At 40.1% G+C, this 17640-nt stretch overlaps 1 long non-coding RNA gene across 1 annotated transcript in view; it reads left to right on the top strand.

Moving 5' to 3' along the window:
* The window catches only part of LOC129038868 (uncharacterized), an 84507-nt gene that overhangs the window by 33646 nt on the left and 33221 nt on the right, over positions 1-17640 (top strand). The gene's annotated exons all lie outside the window — the stretch shown is intronic.

Here is a 17640-nt window from a genome sequence, read left to right as displayed (position 1 = left end):
GAGGAACTTATTGGGGACTGGAGCAAAGGTCACTTTTGTTATGCTTTAGCAAAGAATTTGGAGGCATTGTGCCCCTGCCCTAAGGATCTGCGGAAATTTAAACTTGAGAGTGACAATTTAGGGTATCTGGCAGAAGACATTTCTAAGCAGCAAAGTGTTTAATATGTGACCTGGATGCTTCTGACAACCTATGCTTATATGCATAAGCAAATAAATGACCTGAAACTGGAACTTATATTTAAAAAGGAAGTAGAGCAAAAATACTTGGAAAATTTGTAGCCTGGCCATGTGGTAGAAAAGAAAAACCCATTTTCAGGGGAGGAATTCAAGCAGGCTACAGAAATTTGCATAACTAAAAGGAAAGCAAGTGCTCATAGCCAAGACAATGGGGAAAATCCTGAAATGCATTTCAGTGCCTTCCATCACAGGTCCAGAGCCCTAGAATGGTTTCTTGGGCCAGGCCCAGGACCCTGCTGCCCCCTGCAGCCTCATGACAGTGCTCCTGGCATCCCAACTGCTGTAGCTCCAGTTGTGGCTCAAAGGGGCCCAGGTACAGCTTGGGCCACTGCTTCAGAGGGCCTTGGTGACTTCCACGTGGGGTTAAGCCTGTGGGTGTGCAGATTGCAAGAGTTGAGGCTTAAGAACCTATGCCTAGATTACAGAGGATGTATGGAAAAGCCTGGATGTCCAGGCAGAAGCCTGTTGCAGGGGCAGTGCCATCATAGAGAAACTTTCCTAGGGCAGTGTAGAGGGAAAATGTGGGGTTGGAGCCCCCATACAGAGTCCCCACTGGGGCACTGCCTAGAGGAGCTATGAGAAGAGGGCCACCACCCTCCAGATCCTGGAATGGAAGAGCCAGCAGGAGCTTGACCCCTGTGCCTAGAAAAGCCACAGGCACACAACGCCAGCCCTTGAGAGCAGCTGCAAGGGCTAAATGCTGCAAAGCCACAGGGGCAGAGCTGCCCAAGGCCTTGGAAGTATACCTCTTGCACCAGTGTGCCCTGGATGTGAGACATGGGGTCAAAGGAGATTACTTTGGAGCTTTAAGATTTAATTACTGGGTCAGGTGCAGTGGCTCACACCTATAATCCCAGCAATTTGGGAGGCCAAGTTGGGAAGATTGTTTGAGGCCAGGAGTTTGAGACCAGCCTGGTCAAAATAGTGAGACCTCCATCTCTATTAAAAAAAAAGATTTAATGATGACTGCCCTTCTGTTATTCAGACTTTCATGGATCCTGTAGCCCCTTTCTTTTGGCTTATTTCTCCCTTTTGGAATGGAAGTATTTACCCTATGCCTGTACTCCCATTATATCTTGGAAGTAACTAACTTGTTTTTGATTTTACAGGCTCGTAGGTAGAAGGCACTTGCCTTGTCTCAGATGAGACGTTGGACCTTGGATTTTTGAGTTAATGCTGGAATGAGTTAAGACTTTGGGGGACTGTTGGGAAGGCATGATTGTATTTTGCAATGTAGAAGGACATGAGATTTGGAGGGGCCAAGGGTGGAATGATATGATTTGGATACGTGTCCCCACCCAAATCTGAGGTTGAATTGTAATCACCAATGTTGAAGGTAAGGGCTGATGGGAGGTGATTGGATCATGGGGTCAGAGTTCTCTTGAATGGTTTAGCAGCATCCCCCTTTGGTACTGTATAGTAAGTGAGATCTGGTTGTTTAAAAATGTGTAGCACTCCCCTTATTCCCCCACATCTTGCTCCTGCTCCAGCCATGTAAGTTGTGCCTGCTTCTCCTTTGCCTTTTGCCATGATCGTAAGATTTCTGAGGCCTCCCCAGAAGCAGAAGCTGCTATGTTTCCTGTATGGCCTGCATAAGTTCTTTCCTTTATAAATTACCCAGTTTCAGGTGTTTCTTCATAGCAGTGCAAGAACAGATTAATACATACCCCAAAGGCAACTCAAAGAGAGGAAAGTTTTGTAATCACCCAAATGGGCTCTTCCTTCTGTTGCACAGACAAAATCAATTCACTGAGACCATGGTGTTGCAGTAAAGAAAGAGTTTAGATAAGAGAAGGTTGACCATACAGAAGAACTGGAGTTATCCTTTAAACCAATCTCCCTGAGAATTCAGATCCTAGGGTTTTTATGGATAATTTAGTGGGCAGGGGGCTAGGGAATGGATGCTGTTGATTGGCTGGGGGTGAAATCACAGGGATGTGGAAGATGATCCTCATGCCCTGAGTCCACCTCTTAGAGGTGGGAGCCACAAGACTAGTTGAATCATGAGTCACAGGTCTGGGTAGGGTCAATCAGTTGCCAGAATGCAAAAATCTGAAAAACAACTCAAAAGACTACTCTTAGGTTCTACAACAGTGATGTTATCTATAGAAGCAACTGGGGAAGCCACAAATCTTGTGACCTCTGGCTACATGACTGCTGAGCCATAAGGGATTATAGAAACTATGCCTACGTTTTAGCAGAGTTCAGGCCTCTCTCATAATCTCAATCTCAAAGTATTTCCTTAGTTTTCAGTCTCTGAGCAAGGAGAGGGTTAGTTTTAGGGAGGGTCTATTATCATCCTTGTTTCCAACTTAAATTATAAATTAAATTATTCCCATAATTAGCTTGGCCTATGCCCAAGAATGAGCAAAGACAGCCAGCTTGTGAAGCTAGAAGCAAGATGGAGTCAGCCATGTTAGACTTCTTTCACTGTCATAATCTTTGCAAAGGTGGTTTCAGTTTCACCAGCCACAAATGGAGTATAACTCACATTTCTGTCTGAACATATTCTCTTGGGTCTCAGTTTTTCATATGCAAAGCCTCATATGCTCCCACAAGTACAAGACAGGGAACCAAAAGCTGTCCATGGAAGGGAAAAGGATCAATAAATGGCAAAAGTCACACAAATATCAAAACAAAAGAAACCGATCCCCTGATCAGAAATTTTAATACCAGACAGCAAAATGGAGCAACCTCCATTGTTAATCCTGCATGGAATGCTAAGCAGTTTGAGTGTACAGGGATTCTAACTTTGTTTCTGGTCCATTTTTTTGTTCCTTAAATAAGTCAAGAGAATTTTTAAGGCTAGCAATGACATAGATATGTTTTTTTTTTGCTTTTGTTTTTAAATTTGATCTTCCTATCTTTCCTAAACATGTAAACTGCTGGAGCCTCTGATGGCAGCTGATCAGAGACTGTACTCTTAGGACTAAGGTTCTCCATTGGTGGGAATATAAATTAGTTCAACCATGGTGGAAGACAGTGTGGCAATTCCTCAAGGATCTAGAAACCAGAAATACCATTTGACCCAGAGATCCCATTACTGGGTACATATCCAAAGGATTATAAATCTTTCTTCTATAAAGTCACATGCACACGTATGTTTACTGCAGCATTGTTCACAATAGCAAAGACTTGGAACCAACCCAAATGCCCATCAATGATAGAGTGGATTAAGAAAATGTGGCACATATACTCCATGGAATACTATGCAGCCATAAAAAAGGATGAGTTCATGTCCTTTGCAGGGACATGGATGAAGCTGGAAACCATCACTCTCAGCAAACTAACACACGAAAAGAAAACCAAAAACTGCATGTTCTCACTTATAAGCAGGAGTTGAACAATGAGAACACATGGATACAGGGAGGGGAACATCACACACTGGGGCCTGTCGGGGGGTGGGGGGCAAGGGGCAGGATAACATTAGGACAAATACCTAATACATGCGGAACTTAAAACCTAGATGACAGGTGGATAGGTGCAGCAAGCCACCATGGCACATGTATACCTATGTAACAAACCTTCATGTTCTGCACATCTATCCCAGAACTTAAAGTAAAAAAAAAAAAGAACTAAGGTTCTCCAAATTTTACTCACCTTATGAAGAAGTACCTTTGATTACCTTTCGCATAAGTATTCTTACAAAATCTTAGGGTCCAGCTGAGTCTAACTGGACTGGGAAACACCTCCCCAAACCCAGGACAGACAGGGAAAGTCTCCTCTGGGGTCAGGATGGAGGGGACCAGGAAGACTGGGAAGACTTTCCCCAAACCTGGGTCCAATAAAGACATTCCCTCTAAGGTCTGGATGGAGGAAACCAGGACAGGGACTGAAAAGGAACTGGGAGGAAATAAAAGGAAGATGTGGAGAGAATGTCTCCAGTCTTCAGCCTAAAAAGCAGGAGGTCTTAGATCTCGGGGAACTTACTTGACTTCCTCCCAGCATGGTTGGGGAGACAGCTAAGCTGTAGATCTTGGCGCATTGACTTCAAGTCATGCTGGGAGGACCCAGGGTTCTCTGCAGATTCTATCCTCATCTCCCATTATGTCAACTGAAGAAGTGGTGAAGTTCGTAGATTTGGAAATAAGAGCTTTATTTCTTATAAAAGGATGCAGCCAGCAGAGTGGCCATTCTGAAAGGCTAGGAAGCATAGCATGCAACCAAAAGCCAAATACAGGCAGTTTAAGAGTAGGAAGGATAAGACAGGAATTTATGCCAAACTGGGTGGCCAAATATAGGTAATCAATAAACTATAGGAGGAGTCATGAACATTTATGACAGGAGAAACATGCGCATGTGCAATTGAGCTTCAAACCGCTTCATGGGTCCCATGTTCTAAAAATGGTTGCTTCAGCATGATCCCAGGATGGAGTTTTTGGCTCTCTAATGTCAAAACGTGAAGCACAGGACACAAAAACCCTCACTGTGTATCCTCCATTGACAGGCCAGTACCACTCTATAGTTGGTGATCTCTTATCAGGAAGGAACGCTGCTCAGTAGTGTTGAAACTGCACAAGGGAGGGGCAGCGGTCAAACAGTTGATTTACATCAGTGGTGGAGTGAATCTTTCAACAGGGCTGATTTCTATTTAATCCTTAGGGAAGAAAGCCAAATGGCTGCTAGTGAGGGAGGAGTATAATAAGTCGTGTCCAATCTCCCATTGCGTCATGGCTGGAAACTCAGTTTCATGGTTTCTTTGGGTTCTTCTTGGCCAAGAGAGGGTCTGTTCAGTTGGTTGTGGGGGCTTAGGATTTTATTTTTCACTACTTACATAGTGTTTATATTAGATTAGGTGAAAGTAATCTAGAGGTGAATTTAATGTATATGGGAGGATGTGCTTAGATAATATGCACACTCTCCCATATACTTTAAAAATTCAATTTTTTTTTTTTTGAGACAGGGTCTCATTCTGCCACCAGGGCTGGAGTGCAGTGATGTGATCACAGCTCACTGCAACTTAAACTCCTGGGCTCAAACGATCCTCCTGCTTCAGCCTCTCAAGCTAGAACTACAGGTGCACAACTACCATGCCCAGCTAATTTTTAAATTTTATTTTTCTAGAGAAGATGTCTTGCTATATTGTTGAGGCTGATCTCAAGTTCCTGGCCTCAAGCAATCCTCCTGCTTTTGCCTCCCAAAGGCATGAGGATTTGGCCTCCCAAAAATGCCTATGGGATTATAGGCATGAGCCATAATGCCTAATCAAAATTTTTTTTAAAACCCCACTTTGTTCAGATATGTTTCTATTCTCACTCTGTATTAGTTTGTTCTCACCCTGCTAATAAAGACGTACCCCAAACTGGGTAATTTATAAAGAAAGGAAGTTTAATTAACTCACAGTTCCACATGGTTGGGGAGGCCTCACAATCATGGCTGAAGGCAAATGAGGAGCAAAGTCATTTCTCACCTGGTGGCAGGCAAGAGAGCTTGTGCAGGAGAACTCCCATTTATAAAACCATCATATCTCATGAGACTTATTCACTACCAAGAGAACAGTATGAGGGAAACTGCCCCCATGATTCAATTATCTCCACCTGGCCCCACCCTTGACACATGGGGATTATTACAATTCAAGGTGAGATTTGGATGGGGACACAGCCATGTCCTAAAACCATAAAAACCCTAGAAGAAAACTTAGGCAATAACATTCAGGACATAGGCATTGGCAAGGACTTCATGTCTAAGATACCAAAAGCAATGGCAACAAAAGCCAAAATTGACAAATGGGATCTAATTAAACTAAAGAGCTTCTGCACAGCAAAAGAAAATACCATCAGAGTGAACAGGCAACCTACAGAATGGGAGAAAATTTTTGCAACCTACTCATCTGACAAAGGGCTAATATCCAGAATCTACAATGAACTCAAACAAATTTACAAGAAAAAACAAACAACCCCATCAAAAAGTGGGCGAAGGATATGAACAGACACTTCTCAAAAGAAGACATTTATGCAGCCAAAAAACACATGAAAAAATGCTCATCATCACTGGGGACACAGCCAAACCGTATCACACTCCAAACAGCCTCAGTTGCTCCAATAACCATAAAGAACCAGATAGTATCAATTTCATAATGTCACTAAAAACTATGCTTAGTTGTGAATTTCTGCAGTTTAGATAAAGCAAAAAGTATTTATCTCTATTTTTTCCATGAGATTGAAATCTGCCTAGAAGGGTTGCATACATTTTATTTCCATTCTATTTTCTTGTACTCCTACTTTTAAAAGCTGTAGCTATTTTTCACTCAGTAAACATTATAGACTGACTCATTCTGGAGTACAATTCTTGCATTTTTATTTAACAAGAAATGTAAATGACCAGCCAGATATAGTTCTCCAGTCACTAAATAAAAGAAGGAGAATGATCATTTAAGCAGTGTATTTCCAAATAAGAGCATGAAATTTAATATTGGACTTGGAATCTCACTGCAAATTTGAACTATAACCCTGACTCTTTCAAAAACCCAAAGTCAGTTAACTTCTGAGTCTGGGTTCCTATTTTATTTTATAAGAAATGAGCTATTCTGTGGATTCTTTTTAACATATAAAACAATCTTAAACTACCCTGGGTAAGAAGGTGGGAGCATGACAAATAAGAAGCTCTTCTAAAAGGGAGAAATCTCATTAACAGTAAATACATAAAATAAATTTCTAAAGATATGTCCCACCTCTGTGTAAGATCTTACTTAAAATGTTACAGAAAGTGCAAAATCAGTATTCATGGGCTCGAAATGTCTCCAATGATCTGACTCCTTAAAGTGACACATAAGGGAATTTAAACTTCAACAAGTTTTGCTCCCTTTTTATGACGTGGTCAAATGACATTTGGGATATTTTATATTTAGTTCTCAAATGAGTTTATAGGTAGGATAGGGAATGTCTCTCTTTTGAGCCTATGCTGGGGAAGTGTTATTGGTAAAACTGAGTTATATGTAGTGAGTTCTTTCAACAATGAGAACCTTGTACAGAACATGAGAAGGGCTTAAACTCAAACCTGCCTTGTAGGAAACTCCACTGTAGCGTAATAGCAATAAGAGGAGAAGGATTTTCACTAGGCTGCCGTTGTGTACACATGAAAAGAAAACTATGTGCAAAGCTAATCGGACCTGGCTATGAAATGCAGAGAAATGATATATTTGCAGAGGATGATGTCAAATTCTGGGAATAAAATCTCACCAGTAGAGAATAGTAAATGTCCCTTGAATGGAGGTGTTTGGTTTTATTTGACTTTGAGTGGTGGGTTACCTTGATCAATGCATGTTAAGAAGCAAACAGGCTGGGTGTGGTGGCTCATGCCTATAATTCCAAAACTTTGGGAGGCTGAGGTGGAAGGTTTGCTTGTTCCCAAGAGTTTGAGACCAGTCTGGGCAACAGAAGGAGATCTAGTCTCTACAAAAAAATTCAAAAATTAGCAAGGCTTGGTGGTACGCACCTGCGGTCCCAGCTACTAGAGAGGCTTAGGTGGGAGGATCGCTTGAGCCTGGGAGGTGGAAAGTTGCGGTGAGCTATGATAGTGCCACTGAACTTCAGCCTGGGTGACAGACCGGACAGACCCTGTCTTGTCTCAAAAACAGAGAAGCAAATTGAGGGAAGAAAATATAAGCCAGTCTTGTTTTGTTTTAGAGACAGAGTCTCAAAATCCCATCCTGTCGCCCAGGCTGGAGTGCAGTGGCGCGATCTCGGGGTTCAAGATCGCGTCTCCGGGGTTCAAGCAATTCTCTTGCCTCAGCCTTCTGAGTAGCTGGGACTACAGGCGCGCGCCACCACGCCCAACTTATATTTGTATTTTTTAGTAGATAACGGGGTTTCACCATGTTGGCCAGGCAGGTCTCGAATTCCTGACCTCAGGTAATCTGCATGTCTCGGCCTTCCAAAGTGCTGGGATTACAAGCGCGAGCCACTGTGTATGGCCCAGTCTTGGTTTTATTACTGATTATCTACATAATTTCATTGATCTGTCCCCCTACTCCCCTTTTTTCTCCAAATACCTTTTAGAATTGAGAGCACAATATTAAACTTAAGGTAATAACAAATAAAAATGGTTGCTGAGTATATAAATATTTAAATTGACAGGCAATGGAGAAAAAAATTTTAGAATAATGAGAAATAAGGCAAATACTTTGTCTTAATATAATTTTTACTACTTATTTTACTCACCCATATTAACATTATAATAAATTTTATTCCCTGAGCACATGTTAACTTATGTTGAAGGGAGATAGTCCGGAAACAAAATGGTAGAGTGATGACATCACAAGGGCAAAATGGTTATGGAATGTTCATAGGCCGGGTAGGGTGGCTCATGCCTGTAATCCCAGCACTTTGGGAGGCCGAGGCGGGCAGATCACCTAAAATCAGGAGTTCAAAACCAGTCTGGCCAACATGGTGAAACACTGTCTCTACCAAAAAAAAAAAAACAAAAATTAGCTGGGTGTGGTGGCACACTCCTGTAGTCCCAGCTACTCTGGGAGGCTGAGGTGGGGAGACTGTTTGAACCTGGGAGTGGAGGTTGCAGTGAGCCTGGGTGACAGAGTGAAATACTGTCTCAAAAAAACAAAAAACAACAAAAAAAGGGAAGTTCAGAGTGGATTTATGCACAGAAATAATGGAGCATTAGCTATCAGTGCCAGTTGCTGGTATTTCAATTCTTTACTGGGAAATGTATCTACTATTTTGCAACACAGCTGAACAGGTTGAAGAAGATTCTAAATTAATACTTAACTACATCTTTCATAGGATAGAATATGTGGACTATAGAAGCACAGGTCTTGCTTTAAAGCTTCCTGGTGGTTCAGAGTTCTTAGTAAATATGTCTTGAGCCTCCCTTCCAGAAAAGGTTGTTTCCAGGAAGGCAAGTCTGAGAGCCAATGCAGTGAAATGCCTGCTTTGTTCAAGACAATTTCCGGAGGTCGAGATAAATTGGGTGGGTGTGAATATATTTACACAGCAGTCCATTCCAGGGGATGACTCAGAGTTTAGAAGGTTGGTCCTTCAGCCACCCACAGCTGTTTTCCTTGCAAATAAATATTTTAATTCTGATGCTATGATTAGTTGAGCATCTGATACAACACCTGGAAGCCATACTGCTTCCTAGTTGCCCACTAGCCATTGAGCTGGTGGTGGGGAAGAGATGGAGGAGTCAAGAATCCCAGCTGCTCACTCTTCTACAGGACAGACAACAATGTACAGAATGCCAGAGGCAGGGATGCTCTTTTTTTTTCTTAATATGTTGATTAAGTATTTGCCAAGATGAAAAGCAGAAGATATTGAAGTTGAGTTCTACCATGGGAAACTTCAAGTCAAATTCAGCTAACAAAATACAAGATTTTGGCAACATTGCTAAGCATACAATAAATAGTATATTTAATCAATATGTGTTGGCTTATTACTGCCTTTCTGTTTCGTTTTCCTGCCTTTTATCCATTTGTTATTCATTTGGGGGATAGCATCTCTAAGGAAAACTTATTACTATATTGTTTAAAAATAATGTAATAGCTAACTGAATAATCATTTGGGGTATTTTTGGAGAAAAATGAGGAAAGAAAGCCAGAATTATCCAGTTCTTGAGAATCAAACAGAAATTAATTTGTATTTAATTGCCTTCTTCCTCTTTTTATTCTTGTTGTAGTTCTGGGAAGGGAGAGTCAACATGATCTAATTGTAAATGAGATTTGATTTGCTGGTTAATGATTATCCATGAAGAAGGAGGCTTTGCCAGGTTTATTCATACCCAAGGTATTTCTGGACAAGAAGCAGTCATAGCAAAAGCCAAGGAGCCTGATGATTAGGGGAAATTCCTCTTCTTTAATTGGATGTAAGGCATAATTATATATGATGTAGGAAAAGCATTTGAAAAGTAAATTGCTCTATGTACCTGTCCCTTTATTTATTTCCTTTGCAGGAAACCTCATTGTTTTTAAACAGAGTGAAAAGAAAAGCCAATGTGGAGACAACTTTCTTTGGTTAACCTAGAAATGTGGAATTCTGAAATGTTCATGCCTGGCCTTCTTATTTAAAAAAATGGTTATCCTCCTCCTAATGACTGATTGTAGCAGTAATTTTTCATAAGACATCTTTAGGCTTAAAAACCCACTTCCAGCATTTGAAGCTGAAAGGTAGAGATTTCTAAGCTCTTTTTATTTTCTTCTTCTTTAGAATTTTAAAAGTCAAACTCATTTTCTAAAGCTTTTTTCTCCAAAGTTCTAAAACTTTAAATGTGTTTTTATAGGTTTCTTACAAAACCCAGGAATGACCTGAGGTTAAAAGTGGTTTGAGGTTTATTGCTAATTAGACCTTAAATCAAGATTTTAGCCTTTGTGCTTTTTTTTTCCTTCTAACATAGAAGGAAAAAACTTACATTTCTGAATCATATTTTGCTTTCTGGCATAATAACCAAATGACATTTAGGTATTTAAAAATGATTTTGTGGGTAGCTAGAAATAGCTGTACTGGGGACAAAATTAGGTATGTAATAGGATGAAATGGAATGTCTATGGATACCTATGTTTTTTAATTGATCTCAAGCTACTTATAAGTTAGCTTTTATCTGAGAATGAACATAATCTAATTTATGGCTTTCTCATATCCTCTATGAAGGATATCCTTATCTCTTAAATATTATAATCAATTTGCCCCTCAAAAGTCAGGAAGGTGATGCTGGAGTTGAAAGCACTCATTTGTGCAGTAGTCAGACCTCATTGTTTAGTCACCACAGATTTCCAAATTATCACTCTCTACTTGCCATTGTATTAGTCTTTTTATCATGGCATGGGTAATTGAGTGGAAATGTACAATGTAAATACAAATATAAGATCACTATTAAAGATAAACTATTCCCCCTTGTCCTTGGCAAAACTATACATAATATAATTGAGGCTTTATTTAGTTTTAAAATTCATTTATTTACGACATGAAAGAGAATGAAGTTGGACCTTTACCTTACACCATATGCAAAACTTATCTCAGAATCAATCAAATACCTAAATTAAGACCTAAAACTATGAAATTCTTAACCTGAAACCAGAAGAAGTTGGGCACAGTGGTGTGTACCTGTAATCCCAGCTATTTGAGAGGCTGAGGCAGGAGGATCACTGGTGCCTAGGAGTTTGAGCCTGGCCAACACAGAGAGACTCCATTTCAATTAAAACAAAACATAAAAACAAAAAACAGAGGAAAAGCCTCATAACATTGGATTTAATAATAATTTCTTGAATGACATCAAAACACAGGCAACAAAAGCAAATACATAAATTAGACTTCATCAAAATTAAAAGCTGTGGATCAAAAGGACATTATGAAGGCAGTGAGAAGGTAACCCACAGAACAGGAGAGAGTATTTGTAAACTAAGAGGTTAGTATCCAGAATATATAAAGACCTCCTATGATATAACAATAACAAAAACCCAAATAATCCAATTTTAAAATGGGCAAAAGGCTGGGTGCAGTGGCTCACATCTGTAATCCCAGCACGTTGGGAGGCCAAGGTGGGAGGATCACTTGAGCTCAGGAGTTTGAGACCAGCCTGGGCAAGATGGCAAGACTCTGTCTTGAAAAAAATAAATAAATAAAATAAAACAAAATAAAAATGGGCAAAAACTTGAATTGACATTTCTACAAAGAAGATATACAAATTGGCCAATAAACAAATTAAATCATCGTTTGTTTGCTCATCATTAATAATTAAGGAAATTCCAATTAAAACCACAATGAGCTACCACTTTATGCCTATTAAGATGACTACAATAAAACAAGCAAATAACAACAACAACAAACCCCTAAAAGTAGCAAGTCTTGGCAGGGAGAGAGAAAAATTGGAATCCTTGTGCATTGCTTGTGAAAATGTAAAATGGTGTGGTCACTATGGAAAACAGTGTAGTGGTTCCTTAAAAAAGTAAAAATAGAATTACCACATAATCCAGCAATTCCATTTCTGAGTATATACCCCCAAAAAATTGATAGCAAAGAGAGACTTGAACAGACACTTGTACACCAATGTTTATAGTAGCATGATTTGCAATAGTCAAAAGGTGGAAGCAACCCAAATGTCCATCAATGAATAAATGGGTAAACAAAATGTAGTATATACATACAATGAAATATTATTCAGCTTTAAAAAGGGATGAAATTCTAATAGATGCTACAACATGGGTGAACCATGAAGATATTATGCTATGTGAAATAAGCCAGATAGAAAAGGAAACGTATGATTCCATTTACATGAGGTACTTAGAATAGTCAAATTCATAGGGAAGGAAAGTAGAATGGTGGTCACCAGGGGCTGAGAGAAGGAGAAATGGGGAGTTTCTGCTTAATGGGTGTGGAGTTTCTGCTTAATGGGTGTAGAGTTCCACTTTGGGGTCATGAAAGACTTTTGGGGATGCATGGTGGTGATGGTTGCACAACAATGTGAATATACTTAATGCCATTGAACACTTAAACATGGTCAAAATGGTAAATTTTATGTATATTTTACTGCAATAAAAATGCATGCATTTTTATGTATTATTAATTTGGATTTTACTAAAAGCAGACACTGTGAGACAAGAATTTGAGAGTAATTAGTTTATTTGGTATTGAAATAGGTTTTGCAAAGATTACGACAGTGAGAGAAATCTAACATGGCTGACTCCATCTTGCTTCTGGCTTCACAGGCTGGCTGTCTTTGATCATTCTGGGCATAGGCCAAGCTAACTGTGGGAGGAATTTAGTCTATAGTTTAACTTGAAAGCAAGGATGATAGTAGCCCTTCCCTGGAACTAACCACTCCTTGCTCAACGGTGGAAAACTAACAAAAGGCCATGAGGCTAAGTTTATAGAAGGCCCTGAACTCTGCTAATATGTAGGCATAGTTTCCATAATCATTTACTGCTCAGGAGTCATGTAGCCAGAGGTCACAAGATTTGTGACTTTCCCAATTGCTCCCAAAGATAACATGACTATTGTAGAACCTAAGAGTGGTCTTTTGAGACGTATTTCAGGTTTTTGCACTCCGACAACTGATTGACCCTACCAGACCTGTGACTCATGACTTAACTGGTCTTGGGATCCCCACCTCTCAGAGGCCGACTTAGGGCATGAGGACCATCTCCCAAACCTCTATGATTTCATTTCCAACCAATCAGCAGTATCAATTCCCTAGCCCCCTGCCTACCCAATTATTCATAAAAACCCTAGGGTCTGATTTCTAAGGGAGGCTGATTTGAGTGGTAGTTCCAGTTCTGCCTGGCAGCCTTTTGTTAATTAAACTATTTCTTTACTGCAATACTGTGGTCCCAGTGAATTGGTTTTGTCTGTGTAGCTGGCAGGAAGAACCTGTTGGGTGATTACAGTATCTCAAGAAATACTGTTAGTGACTGGGCAAGAGAGGCAAGGAATCGAAGACTAATAAATGATCTGTGTTATCAAGCCAGTTACTGTAATGGACAATTGGAACTTAATCCAGCTGGCAATTCTGGAGATCCAGAATAACACAAACCTCAGAGCTATTTCGTCAGTGGGGTGAATGAGCTGAAGTCTTGCCTCACCAGTTCCCATCAGTCATTTTTTAAGGAATACTTCCCAGATATCTGTTCATTTCCCTAAGCCTGGTGCAGCAAAGTGCATTCCAGTGGTCAGAGAAAGTCTTTGGGCAGAGGGACCCTGATGCTGGCAGGTGAACATCATAAAGGCTGAGACATTGGCAGCATCTACCTTTATTTATTTATTTATTTTTTACAGACAGGATCTTTCTCTGTCACCTCTGCTGGTGTGCAGTGACATGATCACAACTTACTGCAGCCTTGACTTCCTGGATTCAAGCAATCCTCCTGCCTCAGCCTTCCTAGTAGCTGGGACAACAGGCATGTGCCACCATGCCTGGCTAATTTTTTATTTTATTTTATTTATTTTTTGTAGAGATGAGATCTTGTTGTGTTGCCCAGGCTTTGATGATATATTTAATTTAGACTTTTTTCTCTCTACTAATTCAAACTAGACCAGCATTAATTAATTTAAATTGGAAAATATTTCTTGATTATACAGATCTTGAATAGCATACTATAGAACATATGGAATGTGCAGTATATATTAGACATCATGCCATCCCCTTCCTGTGACTGCCCGTGTCTCTAGCCTGTAGCATGGTCAGCTTTGGACCAAGTCTTCACTTCGCAATGGACTCTTCATTTTCCGCTCTAGTAAGAAAGAGCACACAATGGCCTTTCTTTTTGAGGAAGAAAAACTTGGGTGGAAAATCTGGGTTTTCTTCCAAATGTCATTAAATCTCATTTAATTCATTTCGTATCCTCAAACATTCCACATATATCAACAGCTTTTCCTGTAAATATTAAATAAAAGGAGGTAAGAAAAAACAGGAAACAATGGCGGAGGAGAAATCTCTTGGAGGAAAGCTGACAGCACAGTCCCTGTGACTGAGAATTTCAGAGGGTTGGCAGAGCCATGAAGAACAAAGTGAAACTGTGGCTGTCGAGCAGTGAGAATGATCAAGGCTTTTATTTACATTCCAGTGAATTCTAGGGACAACTCTCATTGTGCGACTATTTATGGTGGAATTGTTTGAAACTTTGCAACTTTCTCTTTGGTGTTTTTACCCACTTCCTGTTTCTTGTTGTGATTAACAGTAAAACCAAACCTAATCAAACAAAAAGCTTTTAGGAAACCATAAACCGGTTATATGGTTTCAAGGTGATCTTGGGGTCACATAAATTCTTCTGATGCCTCGGGCGCTGGAGAAGATGAAAATCTTTATGGAAACACCACTGAAAATGGAAGCTGATGGTCCCACCTCAGTAACAAGGGAATAAGGAGCTTACCACACCTTTTATCCTTGACACTCATTGGGCTACAAGTTTCCAGTCTGGCTTACAGCTGAAGAAATTTCCACCACCTAGACAGTGGGAAGACAAGAAGATGGTCTCTTGGCATGCTAAGTTGAAATCAAAACCTTCTCCATGGAAACGTTTTGAAACGTTATGTTTAGATTCTAAGGTGCTGACAGTAAAGTTGCAGTTTAAAGAGGTTTTATGGTCTGAAGATGGTAAATAGTAAATGCCTTACCATTTCTCGCTTTTGAGACCTAATCCATTTTTATGTCAAGAAATTCCTTATATGTAAGATTTAGTGAGTGCAAAAAATGTCAACAACCATTGTGGAGATTTTGCATTCTGTCTGCCTGCCTGGCTTGTATTCTAAGTTTATATGATATAAACTTATACATGCCCTTCCTGAGGTAAGAATACTTGACTGAAAACTGTGGTATATAGGAATAAGTTATTCAAACTAATTGTGTACTTATTCCTCCTATACAACCCTTTTCTCTCATCTCAGAAGAGGACTGTCTTGGGTTGGTGTTGCCATCTAGTGGCCAATATGGGAAACTGGCAAATGCATGACTTCTTCCTTTTCCTTCTTTCTTCCTCTCTCATTAGCGTGAAGAACTTGGTATACACCTGACTTTCTTTCAGATACTCATCATGAACAGCTTAGCAAAAGCCTCTAAAGATAATGTCTTTCTTACACAGATGGATAGACACAACACACACACAGACAACACACACACACACACAAACTCTCTCTCAAGCCCCTTTCACTTACAACCTTCCCTCCCAACTGTTGCTAATTGTATCTGTCTGGGTCTCCCACAAGGCAATTTTGTCATCTCCAGTCTCTCTCCTTCTTGTTGTTGTTAATTTGTGAACCCCTTCACTCAAATTAATAAAAGCCGTATTTTTTTTTTTTTTTTTTTTTGTGAGGCGGAGTCTCTCTTTGTCACCCAGGCTGGAGTGCAGTGGCACGATCTCAGCTCATAGCAACCTCCACCTCCTGGGTTCAAGTGATTCTCCTGCCTCAGCCTCCTGAGTAGCTGAGATTAGAGGCATGCACCACCATGCCCGGCTAATTTTTGTGTTTTTAGTAGAGACATGGTTTCACCATATTGGCCAGGCTGGTCTTGAACTCCCGACCTCAGGTGATCCGCCTGCCTTGGCCTCCCAAAGTGCTGGGATTACAGGCATGAGCTACCACACCTGGCCAAAAGCCATATGTTTTCAGAAGTAATCGGACACATTGAAACTAATGTTATAAACTTTTAAACTTTTGTGGAGCCCCAGAAGTGTCCTTTTAGAATCTCTAAAAGGTTTACGGGGAATTCCTTCTTACCTCTCAATTAGATAGAGCTGCTTTTGTCAATCGCCAGTATTTAAGGCAAAATTTTAAAATCACTTAATGTATATGTACTTGCTTACATTTGCCAAAGTAAAACTGGTAGGGCAAGCCAAAAACTAATAAAAATGATTTTCTGTGGGGATGGGAGAGAACGGGGTCTAGGACAGGAATAGAAGAGAGACTTCTCTGTTTATAGTTTGTTTTTAAAGATAGCTTTTTTGGTGAATAAAATTCACTCATTTAAAGTTTACAATTCAGTGATTTTTATTTTTATTTATTTATTTTTTAGAGACAGGGTCCCCCTCTGTTGCCCAGTGGAGTACAGTGATGTGATCATAGCTCACTGAAGCCTCAAACTTCTGGGCTCAAGTGATCCTCCTGCCACAGCCTCCAGAGTAGCTGGAACTACAGGCGTGCACCACCACACCAGGCTAATTTTTATTTTTATTTTTGTAGAGATGAGGGCTCACTATGTTGCCCAGGCTGGTCTTGAACTCCTAGCCTTAAGCCATCCTCTTGCCTTGGCTTCTCAAAGCATTGGGATTACAGGTGTGAGCCACCATGTGTGGCCAATTCAGTGACTTTTTAGTAGACTTATAAAGTTATATGACCATCACTACAATCTAATTTTAGAACATTTTCTTCAGCCCAAAAAGAAACTTTGCCCTCACTTACAGTCACTTCCCATTCCCACCCCATGCCTCAAACTCCTGGGCTCAAGTGATCCTCCCACCTCAGCCTCCTGAGCATCTGGGACCACACATGTGTGTTACCACACCTGGCTAACTTGTATAAAATAATGTTTTTTGTAGCGATGGAACCTTGCAATATTGCCCAGGCTGGTCTTGAACTCCTGGCCTCAATCAGTTCTCCCACCTCAGCCTCTCAAAATGCAGGCATTACAGGCATAAGTCACTGTGCCCAGCCAATAATAATGTTTTAATATCGGCCTATTAATTGTAAGAAATGTACCATACTAATGCAAGATGTTAATAACAGAGGAAATTAGTAAATGAGATACATAGAAACTCTCTGTCCTATCTTCACAAGTTTTCTATAGCTCAAAAAGTATTCTGAAATCAAAAGTTTATTTTAAAAGCCTATCTTTCCTCCATTGAATTGTTTTTTTGTTTTTGTCAAAAATCAACCAGGCATATTTATTTAGGTCTTTTTCTGAGTGACTTTTTCTGGCCCATTGATTTATGTGTCTATACCTCTGCCATTACCACACAGGTTTGCT

The sequence above is a fragment of the Pongo pygmaeus genome, chromosome 5, assembly GCF_028885625.2.
Source record: "Pongo pygmaeus isolate AG05252 chromosome 5, NHGRI_mPonPyg2-v2.0_pri, whole genome shotgun sequence".
Lineage (NCBI taxonomy): Eukaryota > Metazoa > Chordata > Mammalia > Primates > Hominidae > Pongo > Pongo pygmaeus.
The sequence above is the reverse complement of the archived record's forward strand: the minus strand, read 5'-3'. Positions and strand labels throughout refer to the sequence as shown.